This window comes from Nothoprocta perdicaria, unplaced genomic scaffold (assembly GCF_003342845.1).
Source record: "Nothoprocta perdicaria isolate Ctin4 unplaced genomic scaffold, notPer1 scaffold_6, whole genome shotgun sequence".
Lineage (NCBI taxonomy): Eukaryota > Metazoa > Chordata > Aves > Tinamiformes > Tinamidae > Nothoprocta > Nothoprocta perdicaria.
Window position 1 is genome coordinate 833684 of NW_020455865.1, and position 15260 is coordinate 848943.

Genomic DNA, 15260 nt, shown 5'->3' on the forward strand with positions numbered 1-15260 from the left:
GGCTGTGGCGTCGAGGCCGCGCTCGGCGCTCGCCCGCGCGCCGCTCCCGGCCCCCGGCACCGCCGTGCATTGGGCACCAAGCGGCAGCGGCTCCAACGCCGGCGAGACGCGCTATTGAACGGCTCCAGATTTCCTCGCAGCCCTGTCTGCTCCACTTGAATTGAACTATATATGACCCAGATGATGGACAGAAGCAAATTCAGTCATGTGCAGGGCTGGGGCTCAGCCCATTTGCTGATCCTTGGCAGGGTACGGCTTGTGCTGCTGATTGGGCCAGACCCCCATCAGTGAAATGTGAAGCCGCGCGCGGTGCCGCCGCGCCGTGCCGTGCAGCGCCGCTTGTTTGGGTGTCTGGCCGCGTTGCGCCCGCCGCCACGCCGCGGCTCCTCGCTAATTCGCGCCGCTCTTGCACCTGCGCCGCGCGGGGCCGCGGGCCGGGCGTGCGGGGCCGCCCCGCTCCTTCCTGCCTCAGCCCCTCTGGCTCTCAACGCCCGTGTTTTAGGGACTCAGTTTATGTTGTATGTTGTTACACGGCACGATTGAATTGCTCTGAAATGAATTATAGTGTATTCAGCACAAACTAATTATGCAAAATGAACCAAATTTATGTTCAGCCTGCAAACTGCCAAACCTCTGTTTTATTTTCTTTTTCTTTTGTGGGGTCGTCGCCCTTATTCTGGCATCCAGTCACGTAGCGCAGCGCCACGAGGGTGAGTTGAAAAGCTTAGTCCCCAATGAGCTGTGACATAGCCTTTAATCATGCAAGACAGTCAGGGTCTGCTCTCATCAGCCTCTCTGAACTACTGGACCTCGGGATTTATTTCTAGGCTTTCTGGGCCACTGGGAAACTAGGTCATTATACAGCTCTGGCAGTCACGGCATTTTTGTTTGGCTTGTTTCGCACATAAAAGTGGCTGTCGTTTATTTAATGGGAGTCAACTTCRTATTGCACTTGGAGGAGATAGTGTGTCTTGTGAGGCTCCCGCGCGGTCCTGGAGCCGCAGCCGGCAGGCATCCGAGGCTCATCCCTTGGAGAGCAGCTCGGTGACTGCCACCCTGCTCCATCCCGGCCCTGTCTGCACGTGTTTAGCAGCCAGGTAGCTCTTGGGCTCTGCGGTCACAGTGTGGCCAGAGCAAATGTTGCCCTTTTGATTGTCGGACAAAAATAAAAGGCTTTTCAGCATGTTCCCCAATTAGACCACCTGATGATAGACAAATTCCATTAATTTGCCAGTCTCGGTGTTTTTAGATTAACAAAACCCAAAGCTGCTTCCACGGACCTGGCTGTAATCTCGCCATATGCTGGCACAGATAGCGAGACGTGCTGATGTCTCTGCAGCGTGGTGCTGCGTAACGAGTGCGCAAACTTGATTTTTTCATGTTTTTCTAATTGYGCATGTAAGATCTCAGGGATAAATAGGCCGCAGTTGATTTCTATTCTCCTTTCTCATTCTTCTGATGTCTCTTTGGTCTTTTTCTGCTTGCTTTCAGTTGTTCGYCTTTTGTTCCATGCTCTAGCAATTTTGACTGGAGGAGACCAAGGTATGGGACGACCTGCCTTGGAGCAGGAGTTTGGTCTAGGTGACTTTCTGGGGTCCTTTTCAGCCTGAATTATATATATATWTTTTTTTCGCTTACTGCCAGGTTAGGCACTTTTACAAATGAATGTCCCACTGGGGTGAATAGAGGATTGCATTTCTCCAGAAAGCGTTTAGCCACAAGCCCGGGGAAGGTGCTGCAAATGCCAGGAATTCATTCTCTGTCTTTCTGCACCGCTACATGGGCATTTTCTTGGTGCTTCTGTTTTGCTGCCGATGCTAAAACACCTTTAATGAAGATTGATGACTTTTAATGGTAACCCTGCTGGGTATTCTGGTTTCTTTTACTTCAGTAGCCCTGCAGCACCCGAGTCCCCGAGGCAACGTGTGGGGACTGTTGAAGCCGCAGGTGACCAGGACGAGCCTTTCGAAAGGGTGCTGTGTAAGTACTGCCATCYACGGCCTTTTGTTGGTCTGCTGCAACAGGAGTTTGCTGAGCATTTTTGGACATGTCCCGATGTTTGCATCAGGAGTCTCTCCTAGAAYGTGGAGGTGCTTGCTTTGCTGAGTGGGAGGTTCCTTTTTGGCATTCCTGGCATGGATTTCTGCAAAATTCAACCCTCGAGTGCCGGGTAGTCATTTTCATAAATTAAAGTGAACAAATGAGAGTTACACAGAACTAATCTGAAAGAAAGCAATTTGAAAAAAAGGTTAATATGCTGCTTAAATGGTGACCCAGGCTCCTATCAGTGTTATGCAGCTGCTATGGATGTGGATGAAGAGGTTCCCACCTTCTTTTCATGAGTGTGAAGGAGATAGCTCACATATCTGCTGTCTGCTCTACCCGTAGAAAACATTCTGGTACCTTCTCCGGTTTCCAGACAGCTTCCTTTCTGTCTCCCATTTCAGAGATTATCTTTCGGTGGTTGACTTGCTTGACTGTTTCTCTAAAATGTGGCTGATAGCAGTGCTAAAATACGCGCTCTTGTGCGCGCTGGCGTCTGAACATGCTCTGAGCTGCCGGGCAGTTGTGGCCACGCTGGCTGAAAAATAGACAATATCTTTGAGCAGTTCTGTTTTTGAAAAGCAAACGTAAAACTGTAAGAGTTTCTTTGAGGGTGAGAGGGTCTTTCGGAGCCYTCTAAATGGCCACTGAGCTCTAGCAGCTTTTACAGAATCCTCTTTGTGGCTTCATAAAGCTACTGCATTTTGTAGACCCCACGGGGGGTCCAAGGAAAGAAATCTTCTAACATACTGTCCCTGTGCTTTCTGTTAGAGCTTTATTCTTAAGACTTGCTTAAAAAGAAGAGTGGGGGAGCAAACTTTGAAAAACATGTAGTTCTGTATCCTAGAGAAGAGCTCAGTTTACTGCTCTCTTTATTCTGTGTATCAGAAATACTGACTGAGCAGTTACTTAGCACTATGCAAGATGGTGATAATAATTTTGAAACTTCAGTGACTAGCAGTCAGAAGTTCTTTGGAAAACCAGTTTTAGGATTTGTAGAAATAACACAAGAGTGYCCCAATATGAAATAATAATGCTTGGAAAAAGAAACACTATTTTGCAGTGTATAACCTGTTTCCCAGCCTGCAGACGTCCCTTTCTGCTTCCATTTCCGAGGTTATCTTTAGATGGTTGAGTTGCTTGGATGTTTTGAAGCTTCTCCTAATTGTATTGTACTTTGTATCAAAACAGCAGATCCTGTTCAGTTTGATGTACATCATGATTACTAAATTAGAGTTGCATTTCACCAAGTCTGTGGAAAACATTATTTCCCAATGGGAAACAATCTGATGGAGAGATCGTAAAGCAGAAGCTCCCCAGGCAAGGGCACCTCAGCAGAGACTATTCTGACATGACTGTTCCTGGAAACAGAAGCTGGGCCCCGACCTTGTCAGTTATGATGGGGCTGGCAGGAGAAGGTGGGGGGTTGACCCAGTTTTTGAACCTTAAGCCATTTAAAAATACTGTAATCAAYTTTGTATTATATTCTGCTGCAGAAAACTTGTCCATTTCAAATGGAAAAAAAGAAAGCTGGGAATCTGTTGTGCTAAAGGAAGTGCAGTGCAAATACTGCCTTTTGCTTTTTCCAGTTATCCCCAAATATTTTCATCAATTCCAACCTTGGAGAAAGACTGCAACAAAATAGCAGGAGGGAGTAATCTTTCAGTGCGTTTGGTCAGGTCAAAGGTGCTTGACCCAGAGAGGCAAGTGTCTGGCTCAGGTGTCAGATTTCTCCATACTCCCAAGTCCTGCAAGCGAGGGCCTAAAATGATAGATATTCATCTTTTCCCATGTCATCCTTATCATAGCTGCAGAGAAATGGGCTGTATGAAGAGGGTGAACGTGAGCGGAGGCGCAGGTCCTGCACGGCAGGCCGGGCTCGCGGGCGCTGCGGCCGCCCGAGCAGAGGACGGGGGGCTCCCGGTGCGGTCCCCCCCGGACCCGCTCCCCGTGCAGCGCTCTGGCCGGGGCTTTGCTGCTGGAGGTGCCCGGACACGCTGGGCCTGGCGCCCCAGTGCGGGGCTCCCCGTGCGCTCGCTGCCGGGGCTTTGCTCCAGCACTGCAGCAGTGCTGGGTCCCAGCACCAGCGCTGCTCTAGTCCCCGCAGCTGAAGGCTGAGATATGCTGGAATTGCTGCTGCTTCATGGAGTGGAAGTGCCTCCTGTTTGATGCTCCTTTCTGATGAGGGAGCTAGGCTGGGCAGAACCAAAACGCCCCTGTGAGCCAGCGAGCAGACCCTGCCCTTACTAGGGGTGCCGAGGTGTCCAGAGAACATTCAGACGTCTTCCCCCGACCTGCCGCGTTACCTTCCCCTCCTTCCACATCTCCATCCTCTCCCCAAAGGCTTTTGGATATTAAAATGTGTCCAGCGTCTGCCTCATTCAGGCAAGACTCTAAAATAAATTATTTAAGAAAACAATTTGGACAAAAGTTAATTTGGGTCAAAAAGGGATTAACTGAGGAAATTGTTTCTTCTTGTGTATCCTCTGCTAAAAAGTAAGCAAGGGAAAATGGCAATTTACCTGCATTACCCCCCTTTGTTTTTTTTTTGGTACATGTTCTATCCTTTCAGTACCTGTGAAAAATTGTGCAGACATAACTTCAGTCCACCAGATCCAGTAGCTTCGATTCACCAGACTCGATGAGGAAGAARTAGATGCAGTTTGAGAGGCCGAGCTCTCCAAGTTAGATGGTTTGGCCAGTGACAGGATAGAAGGTAAATGTAGGTAGGTAAAACGGAATTCAACTGGGTATATAATTTCCTCTGTCCTTTGAAACTTCGGTAAAGAAATCTGCCTTTAAGCAGGATTACATTGACCTTCGGAAGCATTCCTGTTTATTACCATTAAAATGCACCCTGTATATAAAGCACTGTAGTGTTTTATGCTATAGTGTTGTACAAAAACAGTTAGCCCCCTACCCTAATTTGCAGGGTAGGCAGTAGCTTGAATTTTCTCACTTGAGACATAAACAGAAAAGCAAAAAAGAAATAAGCCCAAACTGAAATAGCAAGTCAGTTGGAGAGACGAGAAATGGGGTCTGCTAACTCTGTGCGTGTATTTGTTTTTTAGGGTATGCTGCCAGTATTAATAACAAAAGAATTGGCTCAGTTTCCACATTTCAGCTATGAAAAATGCATGTCTGTATTCTTGTAATCAGGGGAGCACTTACACTCAAAGAGAGGAACGCTGCAGGTTAGCACTCTGACAGTGTCCCTGTGGCTGTCTTTTTCTCGGTGGCTGTCACCTTCTGTAGTCATCAAGTGGATAAAGAATTTTTGTCATGCTGCTTCATGAATGAAGTCTGTGCTCTTAAAGAGCATAAGAATTAGCTCTGAAGTACGCATTATCACAAAGCATAGGATGATGTTGAAAATCATAAGAACTAAAAATATACTTTCACTCTATTTTCCCTTTCTCTTCTTACTCCGAGGAAGGTGCAGACTCTGTTTTTAGTTTATCGTGCTTTTCTTTCTTTCCTGCTTGCTGGTAAAATGCTTGGGATTGTGGAGAGCTATCAGCCCTTTGCTTTTAGCATCATTCAAAATCCCTCCCTTTAGAAACCGTTTTGATATCTTGGTGGGGTTTTTTTCTTCTTCTTCTTCTTTTTTTTTTTTTTTAACTACTAAGGAAATTTGCATGAAAATAGAATCATTGTTTCTGAAGAGTTCCATCTGCTCCTGCTGCTTAGTCTTTCGCCGAAGTCATAATCCTCTGTTTGTGAAATTTCCCATTGAAGAGATTCTTGGTTTGTTATAATTTCATCACAAAATTTCAGAATAGCAGGAAAAAAATACCTAAAAAGACGTCCTGAGATCACATTTTAAACTGTATGTGCATCTCTAATCATTACCCAGTATTTCTATAGGGCCCATGAATAGAAAATAGGACAGTAAGTGAGATGTACTAACCATAAAATGTCAAAGCCTGGGTTGGTTTAATGAAGGAATAGTAATTTCAGTAATTTAAATAATGGTCAATTCAGTATTTTAGTCTTTAATTTAGAATAATTCAATAGAGAGGGTTGGTCCAGGGCGACAGAAGTGCTCAAGCTCCATGGGCAGAGTCCCTTTAAAAGAACTTTAACCAGAAACAGGCAGCCTTGTCCTAAGCCCTTGCTGAGGAGCCATAGGGCACGGCATTTAGTAGCCATCCGGGCCCTACAAGTGCCTCTCAGGAATATTCTGCAAATCAGAACACAAATTGTTTTTGTTCCTCAGATTCCTTGTGCTTACGGGATTCATGCATTTTCGATACACATAGAGGTTATATGCTGCCTTTGCGGGGGCCCGTATATAAACGTTAAGCACATTCTTCCAAGCGAAGCGGCAGGAAATGGAGAATCCYGTGTGCTGCAAAGTTCTGCTTGTCCTGCTAGGACCTCTGTCGCTATGCAGAAATACTGCAGGAAAGTGGGTCACAGCGAGAGCAGAGCCCTGGGAGCAGCCCAGCCGGCGCAGATGTAGCTTAAAGGGATAACAGCTCTGCAGACAGGAGAGCGGGAGATCGTAAGGACCTAGGTGTGGAGGAACAAATGTGGGGCTGTGACAGGCCTTTTTTTTTTTTTTTTCTCCCCACAAATATGTGCTGAGATATAATCGGTGACTGCATTTTGCATCCTTWTTTAAGGGGTTGTTTTCTGCATCGTGAGGTATTTGTGGAAAGCATTGCATACATGATAGCTAAGCTGTGTTTTGAAATGGGTAATACATAGGTAATACTAGGCTATGTATGGAGAAATGTTTTTCTTGAGCAGATGTGTCTGTAAGCTCGGGTGTTCTCAGAGCTGCCGTTTGCTCGCGAGCTGCGAGGTGCCGCAGTTGTTTGCGCGCCCGGGGACGGCGGCGCTTCCTCCCGCGGACAGAGCGGCTGCGGACGCGCGGCCCTGCGCGCTCCGTCTCGCCGTGTTGCTGCCCCTCCTGGGCTCCCGGCTGTCCCTTTCTCGTGGCCGTGGGGCGCGTGGCCCGTTTGCAGGCGTTGCCCGACCTGCGTCGCTGCCCGGCCCGTGTCCCGCGCTGGCCGGGGCTACCCGGCAGCCTGCAGGGCTCCGGCATCTTCCTTACCCTCCGCCTGGCCGCGGATGAGCCTCCGTGYGCCGGCCTTCCCTAGGCCAAGCTGCTGAGTGTGTGAGGCTGCTCTTAAGTCTAGCTTATGCTTGACCTTCTACAGAGCTGCCGCTTCCTACACAATTCAGATTTACACCTTGTCTCCTTATCCCCAGTTTTCGTCCTTTGTATGCCATCCACACTTGGACGCAACAAGTCGGGAATCACGGGCAGCTCCGCRCGGGAGCCCCCTCCATCCCGACGGGCCAAGTCTCAGCCTTGCCCTGCAGCCGCTCGCTGCCGCGCTACAAGTTTCTTGCTCRCCCTTGGTCTGCAAGGGGAGGAAGGCGCTGGAGAAGGAGTCCGATGCCCAGCTGCAGCACCGGGCTCGTGCTCGGGCGCTGCAGGAGCCGAGTGCCGAGCAAGATTGTTTAGTTGAACAGAGACCATGGCAGCAGCTATTGGCAGAGGATAACACACTGAACCATATAGATACCTAGGGCTTCTGGAGAAGAAGCTAATGCTTTGCTCCAAGCATAGAGAAAATCTCGCTGATTTATATACAGGTTCTGTTTTGATAAAAGCAAGAAGGTCACTTCTGTAAAGGGGGGGAAAGCCTTTCCATAGCTTCATTTCTGAGGAAGGGTCTGCTCTGCCTCTCCGCGGAGAGCAGGTAAGCGCTTTAAGGACAGGTTTAGCTGCCTGTCGTGGCCGTTCAGCTTCCCTTTGTCTTGCAGCCCGCGGGCCCGGGGCTCTGCGCYGCTCACGAGGGCTGGTGCTGCCGGCCCTCCTGGGCGCAGCACTGGCTGTAGAACCATGTTGGATCACAGTGGCATGTGCTTGTTGTTCGGAACAAAGGTGATGGTATTTCAGTTTGCGTGTAAATTCTTTTTTTTTCCTTAAATTAATGCCATTTTTATCTTCTTGCAGAAACAGCAGCTGAAATGTATGACCTAAGTACCAATTCTGTACCTCTGCAGCTAAGTTATGAGACCAGAAATTACATGTAGCTCTGTGATTTAATTTTTTCTGACATATTGAGTCTATGTTTTAGCCTACAGAACTCCACAGCTGTGCCCTAATTCTCTTTTCCTTGTGATCTCAACATCGCTGCCTTTTAAGGCATTGCTATTCTTGGATCTCAGCAGGACACCATGTTACATTGTCACCGTAAACTTGGTAGTATTGCCAGTGCAGAAAGCGCCTTCTCCATGGGCTCCCACATAATATGTGTAAGGAAAAGTTTGTAGCGGTCTAGCTGGTAGATGATACTAGACCAGAATACTTTATATTCTACATAATGGTGTAGGTATTTTGTGTTTGTTGGCCATGAGCATAAAAAAAGTCTTTGTATTTTATTAACAGTAGTGTGTAATAACTTTGTCCTTAGATTTTGCAAGCATTATATATCTGAGATGATGATTCACACGGATGGAAATCTTTAAGTAGTAGGGTCACTGTCCAGTGGGAATTCATGTTTTGTTGAGTGGCATTCGTATCTATAGAACTATATAAGCCTAACTGTTGACGTAAACAAATATCGACCTTGTTGTAATTATGGCTTTGTCTTTATCTACCATCTCTGGATTTATTCGTATAATTAGAGTGTAAGTGTAGTTTGCTAAACATGGAGTAGGAATTTGCTATATGTGCTTAATTTGTTCCAACACATGGTATTCCACCCTTGCTGTGCTCAGGTATGTGGAGCTAAAATATTAGAGAATGTCTTTTGTGAGCAGCATGGATTGTTTTTTACTGAGTGTATGCTGCAAAGTCATCAAAACGCCGTGCAAATAGCCCTGTCGTTTTGCTCATTAAGGCACCTTATGGAGAGCACTGGGAGTATTTTTTTTCCTTTGCCTTGTTTGCAAGGTATTGTGAAAACACTAGTGCAGGCCTGCAAGATTTTCACTTTCAGCTTCTAKAAAGGAATGAGCTGCCCTTCAGTAAGCAACCTGAAAATAAATCTGGAAATATAATACAGTTGGCATTTCAAAAATGTAGCTTGGGAGTCCAGGAATTGCTGGGATGGATCATTTTAAATTCAAATGGGAGTCTTGCATGTTTCTTGTAAGCTCCCGCTGTGCCGCTCGGAGCAGCTCCCTGGGGCCGGCCGGGGCTGCAGGGCAGCCCTGGGAATGGGGCCCGGGATCCGCGGAGTGTCGCGCCCGCTCCATGCCGAGGCCGCGCTGCCGCAGCCACCGCGGAGCTCCAGGACACTGTCCTGGGAGGCCGCGCCGGCCGGCGCTGCGGTGGCCGCCTCTGGAACTGGGCACCGTGTCCCGTCCCTCCGTCCCCGCAAGCTCGCGGAGCCTGCGCTCGCGCCGCGGCGCCTGAGCGTGCAGCGAGCTCTGCTCCAGGAGAGGAGCCACCCTGCGGACCGCGGCGGCCTTGGCGCGTTTGCCCGTAACGCGCCCGCAGCTGCCAAGTGCCAGGGCGTGGATGCTCTCGTGTGTTTTGTGCCGTTTGCTGCTGCCCTCGCTGTTGGCAGAGCCGCTGGCCTCGCCGAGCAGCGCGTCCCTGCAGCGCTGAGGGTTAGGCAGTAATGTTTCCATCGGCCGTCGTGCGGAGCGAATCCCAGAAGCTCCAAGCACCGAATGATGTGGATAAAGGCTGAAGAACGCTGTGGGAATTGAAAATTGTTGGGCAAATCAGTGTTAAATAGGATTTTTATTTAAAAGGGACAAAGAGGAAAAAAAGCTGTTTTCTAATGAACTATTTCTGTGAACTCGCCCTGAATTCACAGCTGTTCCAAAAAACATCTGCGGTTGTTTTGAGGCAAAATGAAAGGCCACGAGCACCCTGCTCGCGGTGACACCGTGTGTGAGCACGAGCCATTTGGCTTTATTTACTGGCAGCACTGCGTTTTGGAAGGGAACTAATGAAAGCTCGCGTAGTGTTCCTGAAGGGTTCAAACATAGAGAGTTATTTTATGTTTAAATGTCTATTTTTAAAATAAATGCATTCTTAAGAAAGAAAAGATTAAAGCCCCCAAAGAGTTGATTTTAATAGCAGTAATTTGCTCATTCCTAGGCATTAGCTGTGGCCGTGCCCGAGGCCAGGCCATGGCTTGCACAGGGTTGGTTTAGTCTGACCCAGAAGGRCTGTGTTTATGACACAGAACCTTGATTTTAGATATGTGTGATGGTTTATAGTGCTTAGTGCCTATTTTTTTTGCAGGGATTGGGTTTTTAGTGCCTGTTTGGATGATTGGTGTCTCAAGYCTGCCCTTTTTTAGCTTCCCTTGGGTCCCAGGTCTGGAGAAGAGCACGGTCCGCTGCGTGCCTCCTGAGCTGGCGCCGCGGGTCCGGCCTGGCCCTGTTCTCCGCTCCTAGTGGTTCTGCTGCTGGCGGAGGCTGGGCAAGAGGACCACGTTTTCCCCCTTTCTCTTGGTTTTCTCCCCATTTGTGGAATGAAGGGAAGTTCCTTCGGGCACAGGAAACATGGTTTATCTTGGGGCTGGCCAGCTCTGTGGAGTAGGTTTATGATYCAGGAATGTTGTCCTGGGAATGGGCTGCGGGCTCGGGCACTTGTTATTAACAGCAAGTTGTAGCTGTTACCCATCTGTAGTTGCTTTCCTCCTCAAGTACAGCATCTTATTAGCATAGATTTAAATATTTGATTTACAAAATGCTAATGTGTACTGCTCCAATAGTATCATATATGACACCTCGCAATAGATACGGCRTTTAAAGATTGTTTTAAATGGCTTTAATTCAGGCAGAGGTCAGAAAAGGCAAGATAACAGCAAAAGAGGCTATGTCAAAAAGTAATTAGAGCAGGACAAATGGATTGTGCAGGCATGTCGAAGGCTGTTATTTCTGTAGGCAGTGAGTAGGAAAGGTGTTAATGTAATGTGACAGATCTGGAGCAAAAACGAGGGTGCAGGGAAAACAAATAGGAGCTGACCAATGGAATGATTTAAATTATGAGGTTTGCTTTAACATAATTTGATTACACATGAAAGAAATGTTTAGTGTAGTTTCTTTGAAAATCTAATTGTCTTAAAGGCTGCGTGCTCGGCTCAGCCTCGGCCGCCCGGAGAAGCGGCCCCGCGCGGCGCCGTCTCGCTGGGGAGCAGCACTCAGCATGTGGAGAGTTCGCCCCGCGCCGCTGCACACGCGCAGGGCGCGGGAGATAGCGTTAATCTGCTAAAATTGGCTCTTATTGGCAGTCACCTACGTCTTAATTTGGGACCTCCTGCTGCCTGGGGTGGGTGGAATGTGGCTCTGGATGCTGGGGATGCAAACTGTGTGAAAACGAAGAAATTATCTTATTAGGAGGGCAGGACCAGGGTGGAATGGAGAGAGGGAAGGCAGAAGGTRACAGGTATTTTCCCAGGCCTGGCTCTTGCCCTCTTTGAAGGCAGCAGGGACGGTGGCAGTGCCCAAGTGCCCGTGTTCCGTCCCGGTGCTCGGAGCAGTCGCCAGGGGATGGGATTTCCTGGGCACTGCTGCCTTCATCCACGAGTGACCAGCGGCTCTTGAACCTCTGGGAACTCTTGCAATGGGCAGGAACCCAGAGAAGTGAGTTAAGAGGTTGTGTGTTTTATTTTATGGGGAAAAATGGTGTGTTTGTTTCTAAACCTGCAGCCAGACCATTTCATTTGAGACATTTTCTATAGAGTGACACTGGGAGACTTGTTGAAGTATATGGTAGTGATACAGGAGAGAACATAAGAGGAACCCCCCCTCCTTCTGGAAATCTCTGCTTACGAAGCCTTCCCCGAGTTCATCATCTTTTAGGGCCGTTGCCCTGTAGGTGAAGCGTAGGGCAGGGGGGCAGGATGCYCATGGAGACCCTGGGAGTTGAGCGAGGCCTGATGTGAAAGTGTCTCGTCTTTGGGCGGAGAGCTTGGGGTGCGTTTGAGTACCCTGGAGAAGGGGCAAGAGCAGAAGTAACAAAAGCCATGTTTAAAGTGTGTGTTTGCTTTAAGACATTGTTTCAGGCTTAGAGTAAAACAGACGTTTCAGAGCAAAAACTCAGTGTCATAAATAGCAAAATGAAGGAGAATTTGAAAAAAAAGAAGGCACTCCTTTCAAAATTAAACCTGTGCAAACAAGGAAATAGATGTTATTACAAGCCTTGACAAGTTAAATACAAAATCTGAAGTAGGTAGGTAAAAAGAAGTTTTCAGTAGCTTCTTCCCACTGATGTAAAAGCTAATGCAATAAACAACGAGAGCAAAGAGCCACTAGGCAGCGAGTGAGGCTGGTTCCCTCTTGGTCCCTTGCGGATCATTCAGGAAGCAGGGATGGTTGTAGGAACGTGCCCTGCGCCCTGCTCACATCGCCCGGGAGCGGCCCGTCCAAAAGCTCCTGCAGGAACTCGGGGCTGTCCAAATCTTGGTTCGTGTCTTTACGTTGCTCACACKTCAAGGCTGCCCGCGAGAGCGCGGGTCGGCCCGTGCACGCGCTGCGCAGCCGCGGCGGGCATGGCGGCGGGCAGGGGCTGCACAGCTCCCTCGCCCTGTCGCATGCTGCCCTCTCCCGTCCGCGCCGCTCGGGAAGCGGCCCCGCTGGAAAACCCGAGCGGCCGCGCGAGCGGAGCGCGGCTCGAGGCAGCCGCCGCGCAGGGACCTCCATTGCCGCTCACAGAAATGTGAAGCTTTCCCCTTTGCAGCTCTCTTTTCTTGTCCTTGCCCACCAAGGCAGTAAAACCATATACTCCTCATTCCTACAATCCCATTTGTTTTCCCTTTTTCCTCTGAAGGTGACCTCTCTAAGGAGCCTTTAACCTCCCCCCTGCTTTCTCCTCGGCTGTTTGTGAAGCAAGATGCAATGAAACACTTCTTACACTCTTTTCAATAGCCCAGGATGGCAAATTCGGTGCTCAAGCAAAGGAAAATAGAGATGAACAAAAATGGAAATTTGAGAGAAAAATCCATTTTGCCAATGACCTATTGAACTACTAATAAGGAGGAAAATTGTTAACTTTATGTGCACCAAATGGGTCTCTTCACCAGAATAATTAACACCATGTCCTTGATGCTTTAAATACTAGGGATCTGAGTAATTACTTGCATCTGTTATTACGCTCGTCTCAAAAGTCAAACTAATGTTTATTACTATTTCTTGCAGTTCTTTCCATAGTTTCTGTAAACATTTTTTTCTTGAAAATCTTTATTGACTCTGAAATACCTGAATACCTGAGGAGTGAAAGCAGAGTTGCACGTTCAGTTGTGTCCAGCCAGCTCTTACTTTAAATCACCTTAAACCCGCGATGTGCGTGAGATTGTCCTCAGCAGCCCCGACGCTGTCCCCGCCACAGAGGCGCTGATGTCTCAAACTGTGTCACCATAACAGAGCCACGGTTGTTACGAAAATAAGCAAAGCTTCACTGCAACTCAAAGGAGTTTTGAAATGAGCACGATGGTGGGTCAGGGCTGTCCTGGCCCCTAAGCAGGGCTCCCCGGGGTTTAGGTGCCCTCTCAGGTTTTGGCTGCAGAAGCCAAATTCAGAATGCTCTTAGAAAGTAGGTGTTGAAGGTGACACTGCCCAGGACAATGTCTCAAAAGAACTGTCACTTTTGGGATTTCTCATCACTGGAATTGCTAAGAATGGAGCTTGCTGCCTCTTCTAGTTTCCATGCTTCCATGTTTCCACAGAAGTTTGGGGTATTTTTGGCTCTGCCATTGTGGTCTCAATGTGTGCTTAGAATTTTCTCCTGTGCTATCTGCTGTCTTGGTTTTTGAATGCCCTGATGCAATACTTGGTGTCTTGATGGGCTGATCATGGGTTCTGCGTCCTCGGCCAGGCCGGTGCCGCTGGAGCGGCCGCCTTGCTGGAATGTGTGGAATCGCCCCGGGAGAGCTGTTGGTGCAAGGCTGCCCCGAGGCCCTGCCCGAGCTGAGCGAGGCGCCCGGAGCAGCGGGACGGAGACCAGGGAGGAGCAGTGTGAGCAGAAGGACCACCCGACGCTTCTCCTGTGGCGCCTCGGCCCTGCCCACAGGAAGATCCATGCTTTTGAGAGCTTTTCCTAGTGTGCACGTGGGATTCCCTGTGCCGAGGGTCCGGCCGGCAGGCGGGGGGCTGAAGGGCCAGGAGGCGGCTTCCCCCTTCCCACGGGAGTCCTTTACAGGGTAGCGGGATAGCAGATCGCTCCAGTATCTTCTGCTATTGCTTCCCATGCCCCTTCCGCATGGGCATCCTGTAGAGGCAGTAAATCTGTCCCGGCCGCGTTGTCGCTCGTCAAGGTTTTGGCCGCTCCTTTGGCTTTTACTGCTCTGAGCTGGTGTTGCGTGAAAATGTAGCTGTCGGTCACAGCGGCCTCTGGAGTTCTTGCTTGTTTGGCTGCGAACTGGCTGATTGGGGCTAAAATAAGAGGCAGCTCCGCAGTTCTCCTGTTCGTGGCCCTGCCTTGAGGGGCTGGTGCGGGCGGCGGAGCGGGCCGCCCTCGCCGCCGTGGGGAACGCGGCGGTCCCCAGAGCCCGCGGTGTGTGCGGGCCGTGGGCCCGTCCGCGCGGTTCTGCCGGGAGCTGGCACCGCTGCCGGGCGCGCGGCTCTGCCTGCRCGGCGTGGGCTGCCTGTGTTTGCTCTCATGGGAGAGAGAGCCTAAGGAAGAGACAAGCGGTGTCCCCGGAGAGGTTTTCCTTCCTGGAGCAACGGTGCCGTTTTAGCTCCGTTCTGGCCCGGCGCTGCTCATCCGTCRTGCTGTTTTCCACGCGGGGTTGGTTTCTCCCACCCCGCACTCCTTTGGAGCTGTTGCTAAGCAGAAGGCAGGGCATTCCCGGCTGGACAGGTGGGTTTTTCCTAGAGCCCTGTTTGGTTTTATGTTAATCTGGGCACTAATCTTGGAGTCACCTGTTGTGGGGCTGGCAGGAAAAGCCGGAGCTGCTGCAAAATCCCATTGCAAGAGCAGGGCCGTGCAGAACAGCCCCTGAGGAGCGGCTTAATTTTTAGTGATCTGTGATTATGACAAGAGCAGCTGCTGTGTAGGGCACGAGGAACTGCGGGTGTGAAACCTCGTGGGGGCAGAGGGGTGAGCTTGAGGAGGCCGTGGCCGTGATGAAGGTGCCCAGTAGACTGTGCTCYGCGTGGTGGCGTCGGGCACAGATGGTCTGGCAGGTGAGCACCTAAACAAGGTGTTGGGGTGGGTTGGGATGGGCACCTGGTGGCTTCCAGCAGCCACATTGCTCCTCTTTATTTCTGCTCAAGACTGTCAGGGGAAAAAA